General features: G+C 46.9%; 1 protein-coding gene across 1 annotated transcript in view; it reads left to right on the top strand.

Annotated features, from left to right (window-relative positions):
• Positions 1–6,126: 6,126 nt before the first annotated feature.
• Positions 6,127–18,074, top strand: part of mio (GATOR complex protein mio) — a 127,193-nt gene continuing 115,245 nt past the window's right edge. Inside the window, exon 1 of the mRNA XM_068346299.1 lies at positions 6,127–6,276. The gene's annotated coding sequence lies outside the window, so the exon portion shown is untranslated. The remainder of the gene's footprint in view (positions 6,277–18,074) is intronic.

Here is an 18,074-nt window from a genome sequence, read left to right as displayed (position 1 = left end):
CTCTCCCAACAAGGGTTGTAGCTTAGCTAGCAATAATAATAATACATACATACATATACCAAGGCACTTCCCCCAATTTTGGGGGTTAGCCGACATCAAACAAATGAAACAAAAAAGGGGACCTCTCAACACTATGTTCCTCCCAGCCTGACAAGGGACTCAACCGAGTTCGGCTAGTACTGCTAGGGGTGCCACAGCCCACCCTCCCCCGTTATCCACCACAGATGAAACTTCATAACGCTGAATCCCCTACTACTGCTGCCTCCGCGGTCTTCCAAGGCACCGGAGGAAGCAGCAGAGCCTACCGGAACTGCGTCACAATTGCTCACCATTCATTCCTATTTCTAGCATGCTCTCTTGCCTCTCTCACATCTATCCTCCTATCACCCAGAGCTTCCTTCACTCCATCCATCCACCCAAACCTTGGCCTTCCTCTTGTACATCTCCCATCAACTCTTGCATTCATCATCTTCTTTAGCAGACAGTCATTTTCCATTCTCTCAACATGGCTAAACCACCTCAACACATTCATATCCACTCTAGCTGCTAACTCATTCCTTACACCCGTTCTCACCCTCACTACTTCGTTTCTAACCCTATCTACTCGAGATACACCAGCTATACTCCTTAAACATTTCATCTCAAACACATTCAATTTCTGTCTCTCCGTCACTTTCATTCCCCACAACTCCGATCCATACATCACAGTTGGTACAATCGCTTTCTCATACAGAACACGCTTTACATTCATGCCCAGCCCTCTATTTTTCACTACTCCCTTAACTGCCCCCAACACTTTGCATCCTTCATTCACTCACTGACGTACATCTGCTTCCACTCCACCATTTGCTGCAACAACAGACCCCAAGTACTTAAACTGATCCACCTCCTCAAGTAACTCTCCATTCAACATGATATTCAACCTCGCACCACCCTCCTTTCTCGTACATCTCATAACCTAACTCTTACCCACATTAACTCTCAACTTCCCTCTCTCACACACCCTTCCAAATTCTGTCACTAATCGGCCAAGCTTCTCTTCCGCGTCTGCAACCAGTACAGTATCATCCACAAACAACAACTGATTTACCTCCCATTCATGGTCAATCTTGTCTACCAGTTTCAATCCTTGTCCAAGCACTCGACGTTTATATAGGTATTTTGCCAATATTTTCTATGACAAGATCATCGCTTTCCTGGCCATGTCCAGGAAGAGAATTGTTACGATAGTTATACAAGAGAAAAAATCCCAAACTTAATGAGACCAGTGTTATTTTCAGGTAGAACATTTTCAGTACCTCAAAACATGAACCACTTTTAATTTTAATTATATTTAAACAGAAAAGTTAAAATAAATTTCATTTTCATTCTTATAAACGAAGATATAATGTTTAAAGCTATTCGTTGATAACAAATGATCTTGGGTTATTTGAATTTCAGAAAGATTTAGCGGTGTTTTTTCATCCTTTTCCGTAATCATACAGACATTAGTGCCTTATTACAGTTGATAGAAATCTGAACTATATGATCTATTGAGTTCTTTATCTAAAACATAACAAATTTGCAGCAAATGTGATTGTGTTGAACAGGCTAACATGATCCTGTCTTCATAGTTTATATATGACATATCTATTCTAGCGTTGTTACTGATCATACAATGATTTATATTCTTCATTAAACACATCCCATATGTAGTTTATTTATTTCTTTATTTCCTTTCCTCAATGGGCTATTCTTCCCTTGGGCTTGTAGCATCCTTGTTTTCCAACTAGATCTAGGGTTATAGCTTACAGTAAGTAGTTAATAATAATAATGATAATAATAATAATAATAATAATAAACACGGTCGTTGCTGTTACAGTTTTCTTAGAGTATATAGGTCTCTTTCCCTGAGTAGGCCTAGTTTTCCACAAAGCAGGATAGTTCACCATACCAGGGAAGCCTTACAGACTATGACCACTGCTTAAGTATGGTTTGGGCCGCTGGGGACTGCTGTAATACAAGGTAACCTCTTTGTGACCTAATTTGAAGCTTGCAATTGCACACTTCTCCTCCTCTCGTTAGCTACGCATTATTAAAAAAAAAAAAAAAAAAAAAAAAAAAAAAAAAAAAAAAAAAAAACTAAGAATCAAAAGGCTGTTACATGAAGGGCCAAGTACTGTACGCTGGTTATAGTATTCTACTTTTTTCAGTTAAAGTTAAATGTTGGCTATCAATGATAATAATAATAATAATAATAATAATAATAATAATAATAATAATATTTACTTACAGTAAATAGAGTTTTCCGTAGGAAATATTAAAAATGGAAAGCTATAAATGAAGAGTTTTATGTCGCAACAAATATTAGTCTTGACTTTACCATAAAAGTTATCTACAAATGAAATAGTCACGAATATAAATTGCTGTTTTGGTAATATACATTCTTAAGTTATATACGATAGCTATCATTAAATAAGATGTAGCCTAAAGCAAAATGGTAAGAAAAATCTTAAAATTTGTCATGCTTTTCTATTGGTAGGCCTATTCTTTGATTGGTCTATGGAGGGTAATTGTCTTGCTAGGAAGCATTATAGTAATGAAACTGTATTGGAAAAAAAAAACAGAAGGAATTTATCTTAAGTGAAAATAAGTTCTACAGCTTTCTTTAAGAATATTGGCTAAGGGTTGATAGACAGATGCAATTTTTGCACAATGCAAAACAACAAGTCGATATTTAATGTAGGCTACTATAAAAACAAAACAAATACAAAAAATTTGTGTTATTTTATGTCATTGGTTAAATAATAATAATAATATTAATAATAATAATAATGATACATACATACATATACCAAGGCACTTCCTCCAATTTTTGGTGGTAGCCGACATCAAACAAATGAAACAAAAAAGGGAACGTCTCCTCTCTGTTCCTCCCAGCCTGACAAGGGACTCCACCGGGTTCGGCTGGTACAGCCCACCCTCCCACATTATCCACCACAGATGAAGCTTCATAATGCTGAATACCCTACTCCTGCTACCTCCGTGGTCATCCAAGGCACCGGAGGAAGCAGCAAGGCCTACCGGAACTGCGTCACAATCGCTCGCCATTCATTCCTATTTCTAGCACGCTCTCTTGCCTCTCTCACATCTATCCTCCTATCACCCAGAGCTTCCTTCACTCTATCCATCCACCCAAACCTTGGCCTTCCTCTTGTACTTCTCCCATCAACTCTTGCATTCATCACCTTCTTCAGCAGACAGTCATTTTCCATTCTCTCAACATGGCCAAACCACCTCAACACATTCATATCCACTCTAGCTGCTAACTCATTTCTTACACCCGTTTTCAACCTCACTACTTCGTTCCTAACCCTATCTACTCGAGATACACCAGCCATACTCCTTAGACACTTCATCTCAAACATATTCAATTTCTGTCTCTCTGTCACTTTCATTCCCCACAACTCCGATCCATACATCACAGTTGGTACAATCACTTTCTCTTACATAACTCTCTTTACATTCATGCCCAGCCCTCTATTTTTCACTACTCCCTTAACTGCCCCCAACACTTTGCATCCTTCATTCACTCACTGACGTACATATGCTTCCACTCCACCATTTGCTGCAACAACAGACCCCAAGTACTTGAACTGATCCACCTCCTCAAGTAACTCTCCATTCAACATGACATTCAATCTCGCACCACCTTCCCTTCTCGTACATCGCATAACCTTACTCTTACCCACATCAACTCCTCTCCTGTTTGAAATTTACACGATTGAACTGGCAAATATACTTGAAACTCACAGAGTTAAGTTTAAAATATACGCTGATGATACACAATTCTATTTCCCAATAGAATCAGTTGATGAAGCTAAAAGAAAGATACATGAAATAATGAATGACATTAAGGCTTGGATGTTAACAAAAAAAGCTCAAGCTCAATGAAGATGAAAGTGAATGTATTATTTTTGGAAATGAAAAAGATATAAAAAGAATCGAATGCTTCCAAAGAATTGAAATAGGTCAATCGATCATTGACCTAAAGAAATCTGTCAGAAATCTTGGAGTAATCATGGATGATAGACTGACAATGAATGAACATATAAATATGGTAAGAAATTGTAACTATCATATTAGAAACATAGCATTTATTAGTAAATACTTAGATGAAAAATCTATGGCCATACTCATTAATCACCACATATTTTCAAGAATTGATTACTGCAACTCACTGTTCCATGGCTTACCAAATTATCAGCTGAAGAAAATTCAGAGTACAAAACAGAGCCGCTAGATTAATAAAAGGACTACACAATAGGGAAAGAGTTACCCCTGCACTAATTCAATTACACTGGCTGCCGGTAGAGGAGAGAATTGAATACAAGCTACTCTTACTAACGTTTAAGATACTGAACCAAATATCTAAAAGAATGCCCGAACAAACAGAACTAGAAACAAATGTTAACATAAGACACGTGAGTGACAAACATAGGCTATCTGAACCAAGAACAAATAGTAAATTTGGTGAAAGGGCTTTTAGCTACTGTGCGCCTAGACATTATAATAAACTGCCAACTGAAATGAAGGACCTAAAGGAAACAATTGAATTTAAGAAAAAACTAAAGACATTACTTTTCACAAGATCATATGATTTGGAAGATGCTACAATCAAAGAATTGTATAAGTTATAATGAAAATGTTTCGTTAGATGATTAATATGGACCCGCCCGAGAAGTAGTTCACTCGACTTCAGTGGAGGGTTGGATTTAAACCCAAAACAAGTAAGTAAGTAAACTTGCTTCACTCACACACCCTTCCAAATTCTGTCACTAATCGGCCAAGCTTCTTTTCCGCGTCTGCAACCAATACAGTATCATCCGCAAACAACAACTGATTTACCTGCCATTCATGGCCATTCTCGTCTACCAGTTTCACTCCTCGTCCAAGCACTCGAGCATTCACCTCTCTCACCACTCCATCAACGTACAAATTAAACAACCACGGTGACATCACACTTCCCTGTCTCAGTCCCACTCTCACCGGAAACCAATAATAATAATAATAATAATAATAATAATAATAATAATAATAATAATAATAATAATAATAATGATAACAACAGCAATAATAATAATAATAATAATAATAATAATAATAATAATAATAATAATAATAATAATAATAATATTTATTTAACTATGCGGTGCACGGTTCGAAGATTATCCCATTTGCTTGAGTGCTCGTATCTTCTTTTCTCGACAAATACTATTCATTAGATTTCAACCATTTTTGTTCAATTTAATTTTATGTAATTAACCGTAATAAATTTTGTAATAAGACTTAGCATTAGCAAATAATTACCACAGAAATAATACTGCCCATGCTAAACGCTTATAAAGTACTAGGCCTACAGTAGAAAATATCAGGCCACGAGACGTTTTAGTGTATGACCGAAGGCAACAAAAGTTATAATTATATTGTTGTAGCGTTTGCTAATTTGTTTTATTCACTTATAGCAAGTTCATGACTGTTCGATCATCCCACTTCATTGGGAAAGTTGTTCATTGTATATATTTAAATAAAGCTAACCATCCTAGTTACTTTAGGAAATATTGCAATGTCATGTGATCTATACGTTCCACACAACACCTCGAAGAGATGAAAACACCCATTGCAGTTATTTGATAAGAATTCAGGAATTTATAATAGCATAATCATTCTTGGTAGATATTTTTGTGACACAATTATGGCAATTTCATTATTATCATCTGACTATCGTTAAGCGCTAGTTCGGTCATAAACATTTAGCTTGGTATTCTGAAGTTATGTTACGTTGAGAAAGTTTATACTGTAATTACAGAAATCTGCGTTAGGAAAGAGTATTTAATCAATAAAACTAACTTAAACGAGAATATTATCGTTGAATTGCGTATATTTTGATCATTTAAAAGCTGGGAAGAATTGCTATTTGGACCTGATAGAAGACAGCTAAAATTAGTTTGGATATTGGGGTCGTTCCTTACTGGACATCCGCGTTAAAATCTATACTTTATTAATAGGAACAAATTAGATTATAATACTATGGCTAAATTAAATATATCTATATAGTTTAAAATATGAAAAGAGCTGTTACTGTTTGGATCTGACAGAAGACAGCCAGATTTATAGTGGAGATGGGGATCGTTCCTTACGTTTGTTTTCTCAAATCAGCTGATTTTATTGTGGTGTTTGTTTGACGTAGTTGAGCCCGGTAAAAAAAAAAGATTAAGTACAGTTCATCGTTCATTGGTAAGACATTCTAGAAAAATATTTAACATGGTTCTGTTTGTCTAGACATTTATGCATTTTGTGTTTTATAACTTAAGATTTTTGTAATACCCTGGTCGTTAGGCCTAAATTTCTAATGTGTTTAGTCTAAGTTACTTTTATAATGCCATGCTTGCAGATTGGGTTAAAGGTTAGTAATGGGAAAAATTATCATATATGGTGTGTAGAAATATTCACTCTAAGCTTTCATATACAGTAGCAGTGGCGTAGTTAAGGTAGACCTATACGTAACTTGTCCAGAGCTTGTAGGCCTAGTTAGCTTTATAGACCATTGTAGGCCATAACTGCTAAATATTAACCACTTCGGTACATTAGCCCCAATTGGATTATATAAGAAGATAAGGGACCTAAGTATGCAGTTTAAGCCTGGCCTATCAATTAGGTGTATAGTACGTGTGTAGATCATCTGGTTACCAGGCCTGCTCCTCACATAGAAAATGAGAATCCTTCCTATCGTTGTCACTCGTATTACATTGTATGTTGGTCAATGAGCTAACATTAATTATTCACTTACTGGTGTTTGCTCCGCCGTGGGTCGCTATGCTCGCAATAACGAGGGCACCGTAAGGTGAGAGGATATGTAAGGGCTCCTCACTTATCCTTCCCCGTAGTTGATTAGACTGGGTAAAGTCTATTGGGGGTGCAGATATCTATGGTTATCTTCGAATACATCCGTGATTATACATGAAGTCTTCGGATAGTCGTTCCGGGGGTTAGAACCCTGTGATACCCGACGGTAATTCTCTTGTAATATCACTTGCCGAAATATTATACAGTAGGAAGCTGCCGAAGGGAACTTCCATCAGGACGACATGGTTCGAGCCCAAAAGTAGATTTTTCTTACGTCAAAATCCGTTATATTACTCCTCTGTTCTGGCAAGTAGTACATGTTGCACTATATCCGAGTGGGCGAGTATTTTTGGCAGGCAAAAAATCGGTTACCGGATCACATACACATTACCCAGGTGTATTATCAATTCCAGGTACTTCTGTAGGGGCATAGTGCCATCGTTACTCCTCGCACTCTCTATCGTGAACATTACTTAAGAGTCCTTACAGTTTTCCTTTGGCCAATAGCTCTGCTTGCTTGACTTGATTCTACTAAAGCTGCATTCCTACTTCCTTTCTAATATTTTACTTTAGCTATGTTCCCCAATGTTTTCTTAAATTTTTCTGTCGAACCTCTCGATATTTACTTTGTCATTGCAGGGTTTTGCAATTTGGCACTGAACGGTTTCACAGGCTTGAGCGTTGGTCTATGTAGCCCAAATGAATAAATCCAATCCAATTCATTATAAATGTTGAGCCAAAGGACAAGGTCGTACTTGCTAGGGTAGTTGTGGGCATATGGTTCAAATTCCATAAATTGGTCGTTAGGTTAAGGTGCCTGACTGTGTAATATGCTGTATTATGATTATGACTCCTATTGTGTTAATAGTTATTTTATTTTTCATTGGACAGAGTTGCAACGATGGGTAAGGACAGTATCTTTAGGTTAGGTTAGTTGACCAGTTAGTGTTCTTCCAATAACCAATTACTTTGCATCTTGAGATATATTTTTGATGACTAGTGAAAGTATGAACTTAACAGATTCGTGGTCACGATATTGGTGTTAATATTTTTCTTGGTTAGGCCTTTATTTCAAATTTTGATATATGGTAGGGTATGACTCAGATCTGCCTTCTCGTAGAAAACTGTAGTTTAATAATACAGTATAGGACCCCTTTCAAGACTAACAATAATGTGGAACCACAGTAAAAAATACATTTCCTTTATTTGGTTGATTAGTGTAAAAGGAAAGTGAAATGTACTTAAGCTGACTTAATCTAACATAACTGCTGCAACTTTTTGAATTCCTTTAATGTGGCCCTACCATCTATGGGTCTGAGGGAGGCCCAATACCATAAACTTAATCAGAAACAGGTGTACCTGATACAATATCAGGATCAAACAACAAGATGCATCAATATATTTGTTCTAATAATTTCGGTGAATCTCACCTTGGGTCTCCTTTCTTTCTTGACAAAGTTCTCTTTTCAATGGGATATCATTAAGAATCCTAATAATTCCTACTCTCCATCACTCCAATTGAATCCCCCTAACAAGTATGTTGTGCTTTGGCATGCCATCTGTGGTACTGTATGGTAAACAATATCTGCCATATTAGGTAATCATCAAACTCGAAACACGCAGATGTTCTTCCATACAGTAGCGTGATTCATGTGGTTTTAATTTATTTAATGCCTTTGTGTGTTTGTTAGATAGCTCAAATGTATACAGGTATGTCTTTTGCTGGATTTTAGATTGGTTTTTTCTGTATACAATGAAAAGGCTTCTGTTAGAGGCAAAAGATCTGCAATTCCTTACAGCGTGATTTAAAACATAATGTTCAGAATGTGCGGAGTTCCCAAATAAGCATATGAAAGAATATGGGAAGTTAGTTTCTAACGTGTTTCATGATAGACTCTTAAATGCAAAAGGAAAGAAGATATCAAATATGAGGGAAATTTTCTGAACTGGGTAGGTTGGTTGATTTGGGGTGGCCATGCAGAAATTATCTTTTAAGTAGGGAGTGGACAAATTGATGCTCGGGTTGAGATCGATTTTCTTAAATCTTAATTGTTCCGTAACTGACATGCAAACCACGCTATTTGATAGGGGTTATTACTTTTGGCGTAGCTGAAATGACGAGCCATTAGAATTTTAACGAGGGTTTACTACCCCACCGCTAGTTAGTGGGGGGTAGGTAGGGTAGCTTGCTAACCCCCCTCTCACACCCACCTGTGCTTGAGCTCACTTTGCTCTCGGCTCGGGTGGTAGTCGGACGTGTCCGCTTTCACCCTCGCCTTTCTGACAGCCATTTAATGCTTTTTGCTTTTCCTTTTACAGGTGTGTTTGAAGTTGGCCTCTGCTATCATGCGAAAGTGTCCTGGATTACCCTACCGCCCTTGTGGCACATTTATGTCGGCGGTCGATACGGACCCTCACACCCTTTGTCTTTATTGTAGGGGCCAGCGGTGTGATAGAAATAATAAGTGTGGTGAGTGTAGGGAGTGGTCTACCTCCCAGTGGGAGAGGTTTTCTCGGCGACGGAAGAAGAAGTCCAAACGGGATATTTCTCCTTCAAAGTTTTCTTTGAAAGGAGAAAATCCCAAGATCTCTTCTTCCGTTGCCCAAACCTCCTCCGAAGCTCCCGCTCGATTGGTTTCTTCCGAGAAACTGTCGAGTGGTATCGTAGGCCATAGTTCTGTTGCCCGATCTCGAGGTTCGGGAGAGGGAGTTGCCTCCCATAGCGAGACAGCTCCTCCTCCTCCCCCGGGGAGGATTTACAGTAAATCTTTATACTGTATGTCTAATAATGATTTATTTCAGCTTTGGTGTTCCTGGGAGCTTGAGGGTTCGCCCTCCAAGGAAACATTGTTTGACATGATCCGGTTGGGGGCCGCTGTCAAACAATCGCTGACTTTGGCAGAGGTTGATCCTCTGTCTATCGTCGACGTTGTGGTGGCAGAGGCTTCCGATGCGGTATCTCAGACCTCTGCTCCTGATCAACCTGTTGTAGCTGAAGGCTTAGTTCCTCCCTCTGCTCATCCTTCGAGGGAGGAACTAAGTCCGACAGTCTCTCCTGCCGGTGATTCTCCCCCTCGGAGGAGTTCACTCACAGACTCCTCTTCGGAGGACTGCTGATGGTCAGCCCGCTGACCCCACGGCCCCCAGAGGGCGCATAAGGCGTAAAGCCCACCTTCCTCTTCGCCGTAGAGGCCTTTCTTCACCTCACAAGGGTGTGAGGAGGCGCCTCTTCGGTTCATTGTCTCCGCAGTCCGCCGCAGAGGGACCTCGCCATCGTTCTCCGTCTCTCCCAGCTACAACCCTGGACCTCTCTGCAGATAGTTCGCGATCCCCTTCGGTGAAAGGTCATCTTTACAAAGGACACGTCGACCTTCCACCCGTCAGACCTGCTGACCTGCCGTCGCCATTCCTGGCTGCTGACGCGCTGTGGGCGCCAACACATCCTGTTGTGAAACAGGCAATGGTCCCGTCAGCGCTCGCCAACGCGCCATCGTTCTCCACCTGCGCGCCATCCCTCGCCAGCACGAATTCACTGTCAAACCCTAGACTAGCTTCTCTTAATGTCTTGCCCTGTGGTAATATTATAGTATTTTTTGTATCTTTATGATGGTCCTTAGCACATTATGGAATTGAATCTTTCATCACATGCTTTAGTTTCCTAATTTGGTCCAGTTCCTTCAATTATATTGTGAAACTTTCGCCTTAAACTACAATTGTTCCGTAACCGAAATACAAACCACGCTACTGTATATACTGTACATTGGGTTTACCTTTCGGCGTAGCTGAAATGACGAGTCAATAATTTTTAACGAGGGTTAACTACCCCCGCGCTAGTTAGCAGGGGTAGGGGAAGGGATGGCTTGCTACCCCTCCCCCCCCACACACCGCTGATTTGCTTCACTTCACTTTTGGCTCCGGCGATGAACAGACATGTCTGTCCATCGTCCTCGTTGACAGCCTTAATCTTTTTCTGCTTTTTCTTTCAGTTTGTGTGTGTGTGTTTAGAAGTTGACCACCTTTATTGTTCACTATGCGCAAGTGCCCTGGAATTGCCGGCTGCCCTTGTGGTACTTTTATGTCGGCGGTGGACACAGATCCTCACACCCTTTGCCCGCAGTGTCGAGGCCGACGGTGTGATAAAGAGAATACGTGTAGTGAGTGCAGAGAGTGGTCTGCGTCCCAGTGGGAGATGTTTGGCCGCCGGCGTAAGAAGAAGTCCAAGAGAGACCGTTCTCCTTCTGGGGTTGCCTTGAAGGAGGAAGGTTCTCGGGACTCTTCTTTCGCCGCCCAAACCTCCTCCGAAGCTCCCCCTCGTTCGGCTCCTAAGGAGAGTCTGCCGAGTGAGAGCGCAGGCCCTAGTTCTGTTTCCCGACCTTGGATTTGGGGAGAGGCGTCGCCTCCCATAGCGGGGCGGTTCCTCTTCCTCCTCCGGGGGAGGTTATTGTTGATGAATCTTTGTCTAATGATGATCTTTTTCAGATTTGGGCTTCCCTGGGGCTTAAGGGCCTGCCCTCCAGGGTAGCCCTGATTGACCTTGTCCAGTTGGGGGCCGCTGTTAAGCAGTCGCCGGTGATAGCAGAGGTAAACCCTCTGTCTATCGTCGACATCGTGGTGACAGAGGCTTCCGACGGGGCGGGTCAATCCTCTGCAGGTGCCGTTGTGGATTTTGGTGCTGTCGGCTCTCCTCCCCCTTCCGTACATCCTTTGAAGGGGGAAGGGAGTCCCGCGGGCTCTTCTGCTGCCCAGCCTCCCTCTAAGGGGAGTGCTTTGACTGAGACTCCCCTTCGGAGGACTGATGGTCCTGACGATCTTCCTCGTGGCCGACTTCACCGTAAGGCTCACCGTCCGCTGCGTCGCAAGGGCCTCCCGTCTCCTTATAAGGGTGCTAAGAGGCGCCTTTTTGGATCTTCACCTTCTCCCTCCGAAGGGGACTCTCCTCGCCGTAAACAGCCTGCAGCTCCAGCTTCCTTAGACCTCTCTGGGGATCGGTCTCCTACGCCTTCCAGACCTTCAACATCTGGGGCAGATGTTCAGCAGCCTGACCTCGTCACCCGACGGGCAACGGTCCCTTCGGGGCAAAGGGATTCTTCCCTTGCGTGTCAGGGTTCCCCTGTGCTCCCTTCTGAAGTGTTAGCGCACAGGCGCTCTCCTGCAGTGTTAGCGCGCAGGCTCTCTCCTGCAGTGTTAGCGCACAGGCGCTCTCCTGCTCGTCAGCGCTCTCCTGTTCGTCAGCGATCTCCTGTTCGCCAGCGCTCTCCTGATGATCGCCCCTCTTCTCGCCAGCGCTCTCCTGAGGACATCCTTCAACCTGTTGTTCCTGTTGAGCGCCCAGCGCGCCAGCGTTCCCCTGCTTGCCCTTCTGCAGTGTTAGCGCACAGGCGCTCTCCTGCTCGTCAGCGCGCTTCTAACCGTCAGCGCTCTTCTGAGGACCATCGCCCCACTGCTCGCCAGCGCTCCCCTGTGGTCTCTGAATATCCTGCAGTTCCTGTTGTGCGCCCTGCGCGCCATCAGTCTCCTGAGCGCCCTCGCGATCCTCAGCTTGTTCCTGCACAACATCGCTCGCGTTCTCCAGCGCGTTTCCAAAACGCACGTATGCCCACGCGCCTCCTGTTCCTGTGCCTGTTCGTGAACGTTCGCCTTTGCGCCCCGCGCCGACTGTTCCCTCACAGGATTCCACGCGTCGCCCTCTAGCTCGCCAGCGATCACAGACGCTTCAACATTCGCCTGCTCATCAGCGTTCTCCTGCGCGTCAGCGATCACCTGAACATCGGCGATCTCCAGACCGCCCGCGTGACCCATCGCCTGCGCGCAAGCGTTCTCCAACGCGCCGTCGCCCGGAAGATCTGGAAGGACCTGGGTCGCCTTCTGTTAGCTCGCCCTCGCGCGGTCGTTCGCCTACGCGATCTACGCGCTATCGTTTGCCAACGCGCCATCGCTCGCCTACGCGCCAGCGTTCACCAGCGCACCACCGATCGCCTGGTCGCAATCGCTCTCCCACGCGTTATAGGTCTCCTGAACAACGTCGTCAGCGGTCATCGGAGCGTTCTCGCTCGCCCGCGCTTCAACACGCTCCCTCGCCGACGCGCCAACGCGTTCGTTCACCGGCTCGCCCACGCGCTCATTCGCCTGTACGCTCTCGCGGCCACTCGCCTGCGAGACCGCTCGCCTGGGCGCCCGCGCGACCGCTCGCCTGGGCGCCCGCACGACCGCTCGCCTGGGCGCCCGCGCGACCGCTCGCCTGGGCGCCCGCGCGACCGCTCGCCTGGGCGCCCGCGCGACCGCTCGCCTGGGCGCCCGCGCGACCGCTCGCCTGGGCGCCCGCGCGACCGCTCGCCTGCGCGCCCGCGCGACCGCTCGCCTGCACGCCCGCGCGACCGGTCGCCTACGTGCGACAACCGTTCGCGCCGGATTTCACAGCCCGTGACGGCAGCAGGAACGCGTGTCGCCAGACCGCGCTCAGGATCGCCTCCGCCAAAGCGCAGGACTCTTGTGCAGGATAGGGAAGACACATCAGAGAGGTCAGTGCGACTTTCTTCCCCTTTTCCTTTTCAGGCAGGTCCAGTGGTGTCCACTCCGAAGGATCGCCCGATCCCCTTCCCTCCAGCGGGGATTTCAGACTCTGTGTCCGTGGAGCGACAGACTTGGTTTGGTCCTCTGATGCGGGCGTTAGTGAAGGCTATGAAGCCAGCACTCGCCGATCAAGGTCACAAGCCAACGACTGCCTCACCTCCGCTGAAGAGAAGGAGAGGAGTGGACTTCGTGGTGACTGCCCCCAGGGAGAAATTGGTTCCTAAGAGGTCTGTCGGGAAGGCCCCATCCCCTTCACAGGCGTTTTTTCCTTCTCCCGTGGACGAGGCTTTTCCGTCCTCGGGTGAGTCCAGTGAGGTGATAGTCTCCCCCTCGGCACCAAGGGGGAAGCCTTCTCATCATGGAGGAGAATCGTCTCGCGCGGAAGGTGCTCTCCGAACCTCTTTGTTGGGATCCTGTATCCCTCCCAGGAGGGAACCCAAGGACTTCAAGACCATCCCGAAATCGTCTTCAAGGATTCGCCAGGAACCCGCTGCTCCCCGGGAGAACATCCACGCTTCACCCCAGGAAGAGATTCCGGGGACGGGAGACTTAGCTGCCAGCCCGCAAGGAGGAGACCAGCAGGAATTTGAACACGCCTTCTGGCAGGTCCTGAGCCTGATGAGGCAACTCAACGGGTTCATGGACCCCGTGATCGCCCCCCGAGAAGGCAAGGACACGGTCCTGTACCAGGTGTTCGATGTTCAGAAGGCCCCTAAGACCAGTGCGGCTCTGCCCTGGTCTCGTGGATTGAAGAGTGCCAGAGCCAGGGCCAATGCCCAACTCGCGATTCTTGCCTCCTCCAGTCGTTCCTCTGCCGGGAACAAACTCATCCCACCTCCTCGTCTCCAGCAGAGGAGGTATTTTGAGATCTTGGGTGAATCTAGTCTCGCTCTTCCTCTCCATCACTCAGTAGAAGATCTGGCTAAGGGAGTTCCTTTCGAGAAGCTCTCCGCCCGGCAGGTGTTGTTCTCGGCGTCGGAGATCCTGAGCCATGAGAAGGTCGCGAAGTGCGCCATGCAGGCCACTTCGTGGCTGGATATATGGCTAGGAACTCTGGGCATCCTATTGCGCTCCGAGGACTTGTCTAAGGAGACCAATAGGAAGGCCCTGGAGACCTTCTTACTCTCGGGCACCGGCTCCATCGAGTTCCTGGCGCACCAGGTCACCACCCTGTGGGCCAACTCGCTATTGAAGCGGCGCGATGCGGTAACCGAGAGGTTCCACCCTAAGGTCCCCGCCGTGGATGTCTGTAGGCTCAGACATGCTTCTCTCCTTGGGGAGAATCTGTTGGAGCCACAGGATATGGAGCGAACGGCTGAGAGGTGGAGGAAATCTAGCCAGGACTCCCTTCTCCATAGGGCCCTTACAGCTCGGCCCTATAAGCCTCCAGCTCTGCAGCAACAGCAGCAGCAGCCTCGTAAGGCACCGAAGCAGGCACCGGCAGCTAAGAAAGTGGTGTCTAAGCCCCAGCCCTTTCCAGCCAAGGTCAAGAGGGGCGGTAAGTCCTCCAGGGGAGGCAAGACTCCTAGAGGGAGCGGCCGCGGCCGCAAACACTAGGAGTGGCAATTCCCCCGCGTGTCCACCTGTGGGGGGATGCCTTCGACGTTGCGTGCACAGGTGGCAGCAACACGGGGCCGATGCTTGGACGGTTTCGGTGATCGGCCAAGGCTATCGCGTCCCGTTCATAACATCTCAACCTCCCCTGACAGCGAATCCAGTGTCGTTGAGCTCCTATGCCATGGGATCGGTAAAGGGGCTAGCCCTTTGGGCAGAAGTCGAGACCATGCTCAAGAAGGATGCTCTCCAGGAGGTCGTCGACGGCTCCCCAGGCTTCTTCAGTCGACTCTTTCTTGTAAAGAAGGCGTCTGGAGGCTGGAGACCTGTCATCAACCTCTCGGCTCTGAACGGGTTTGTCAAGCAAACTTGGTTCAGCATGGTGACAGCGGACATGGTCAGACTTGCGGTGAGACCTCTAGACTTCATGTGCACACTGGATCTAAAGGACGCGTACTTCCAGATCCCAATCCATCCGTCTTCCAGGAAGTACTTGAGATTCTGCCTAGACGACAAAATCTACCAGTTCAAGGTGCTGTGTTTCGGTCTCTCCACAGCACCTCGGGTGTTCACCAGAGTGTTCACCCTGATTTCATCCTGGGCGCACAGGAATGGCATCCGTCTCCTTCGTTATCTGGACGACTGGCTGATCCTAGCAGACTCGGAGTCGACCCTTCTTCGGCACCGAGACAGGTTTCTAGGTCTTTGCCAGGATCTGGGGATCGTGGTAAACCTCGAAGTCCTCTCTGCAGCCGTCCCAACGACTGGTTTATCTAGGCATGCTGATAGACACCAATCTCCATAAAGCCTTTCCATCAGACGACAGGATAGCAAGGCTGAGGAGGGTGGCGGAACCCTTCCTCAGGCGAGAAGAGCTTCCCGCCCAATCGTGGTTGCGTCTCTTAGGTCATCTGTCCTCCCTGGCTTGTCTGGTTCCAAACGGCCGCCTCAGGATGAGATCCCTGCAGTGGCGACTCAAGTTCCGGTGGAATCAAGGATCCGATTCCCCGGACGTTCAGGTCCCGATAGGATCTTTGGAACGGACGGACCTGCGGTGGTGGCTGGTCGACGAGAACCTGCGAAAGGGAGTGAGTCTTCTCGTCCTCCCCCCAGAATTGACACTGTTTTCGGACGTGTCAAAAGAAGGGTGGGGGGCGCACGTTCTGAACCAGAGGACCTCAGGCCTTTGGTCAGAATCAGAAAAGTGCCTGCACATCAACCTGCTAGAGTTGAAGGCCGTCTTTCTGGCTCTTCAACAGTTCCAACGGACCCTGGCGGGTCACTCCGTGGTGGTGATGAGCGACAACACCACGGTAGTGGCTTATATCAACAAGCAGGGAGGCACTTTTTCGCAGCAGCTATCCCATCTTGCAGTAGAGATTCTGAGGTGGACCGAAGTCCACTTGATAACACTTATCAGCTCGCTTCATTCCTGGCAGGAGGAATGTGCTCGCCGACAGTCTGAGCAGGGCCTCGCAGATAGTGAGTACCGAGTGGTCTTTGGATTCTCAGATAGCCAACAAAGTCTTGACTTTGTGGGGTTCCCCGACCGTGGACCTGTTCGCGACAGCGTTGAATTTCAAGCTGCCTCTGTACTGCTCCCCAGTCCCGGACCCCAAGGCACTCTGGCAAGATGCTTTTCAGCAACGGTGGGACAACACCGACGTGTACGCCTTCCCACCATTCTGTCTGATGAGAAGGGTCCTCAACAGGACCAGACTATCGGTCAACTGTTCGATGACTCTGGTAGCTCCGCTATGGCATCACGCGGAATGGTTCCCGGACCTTCTGCAGCTCCTGACGGAGCTCCCGAGAGAACTTCCTCCACGACATGAGCTTCTCAGACAACCCCACTCCAACATCCCTCACAAGGCCGTGGCCTCGCTTCGGCTTCACGCCTGGAGACTGTCCAGCGTCTCCTCACGGAGAGAGGCTTTTCGCAACAGGTTGCGAAGAGAATGTCTCGGCACCTGCGAAAGTCCTTTGAGGGAGTCTACCAGATGAAGTGGAGAGTCTTTTGTGGTTGGTGTCGTGGGAGGGGTATCTCTCCACTCGATGCCACTATTCCAGCAATAGCGGAGTTCCTCGTATATCTGCGGGAGGAAATGCGCCTTTCAGTCTCGGCAGTGAAAGGCTATCGCTCAGCCTTAAGCTTGGCTTTCAGGCTGAAAGGCGTGGACATTTCTTCCTCGCTAGAACTCTCTCTACTCATACGTAGCTATGAGCTTACCTGCCCCCAGTCGGAAGTGAGACCTCCTCCTTGGAACGTGGTTCGGGTCCTCAGGGCTCTTAAGAGACCTCCCTTCGAACCATTACGCCAGGCCTCCGATCGCCACCTGTCTTGGAAGACGGCTTTCCTGCTCGCTTTGGCTTCGGCCAAGCGGGTTAGTGAACTTTATGGTCTCTCGTACGACATCGCCCATTCAAGGGGATGGGGGGAGGTAACGTTCAGGTTCGTCCCTGAGTTTGTTGCCAAGACTCAGAATCCTGGGGTGCCGGATCCTCGGTTCGACTCTTTCAGGATCGCGAGTCTCCGTTCTGTAACAAGCGACCCAGACCAGCTGCTACTATGTCCAGTGAGGTGTCTGAGGTACTACTTGAAGAGAACAGCTGCAGTCCGTCCTCAAGTGCGAGCATTGTTTGTAAGCACAGGCAGGACGAAGAGGAGGGTCACCAGGAACACCATCTCGGCTTGGATTCGAAGGGTTATCCACCACGCCTTGAATCCAGACCCTCCTCCGTCACGTCGCCCTAGGGCACACAACGTCAGGGGTGTTGCTACGTCTCTGGCCTTCAAGAGAAACTTCTCTGTGACGCAGGTGCTTCAAGCTAGGGTCTGGAAGCGTCAGACGACCTTCACAGCCCACTACCTGCAGGACGTGACCCACAGGAGCCTCGATACGTTTTCTATCGGCCCTGTGGTGGCTGCACAACAGCTGGTCTAACCTCAGGCTCCTTTATGGACAAGTAGCAGTAGGTTGAGGGCGTTGTTACTCGGTTTTAGTCTGCGTGAATGAAAGAGTATGTCTGACCCTTACTTCTTTCTTCATTCTCCCCTCTCTTGG

Source organism: Palaemon carinicauda, chromosome 22 (assembly GCF_036898095.1).
Source record: "Palaemon carinicauda isolate YSFRI2023 chromosome 22, ASM3689809v2, whole genome shotgun sequence".
Lineage (NCBI taxonomy): Eukaryota > Metazoa > Arthropoda > Malacostraca > Decapoda > Palaemonidae > Palaemon > Palaemon carinicauda.
Note: the sequence above shows the minus strand (reverse complement) of the source record. Positions and strands in the feature narration are given on the sequence as shown.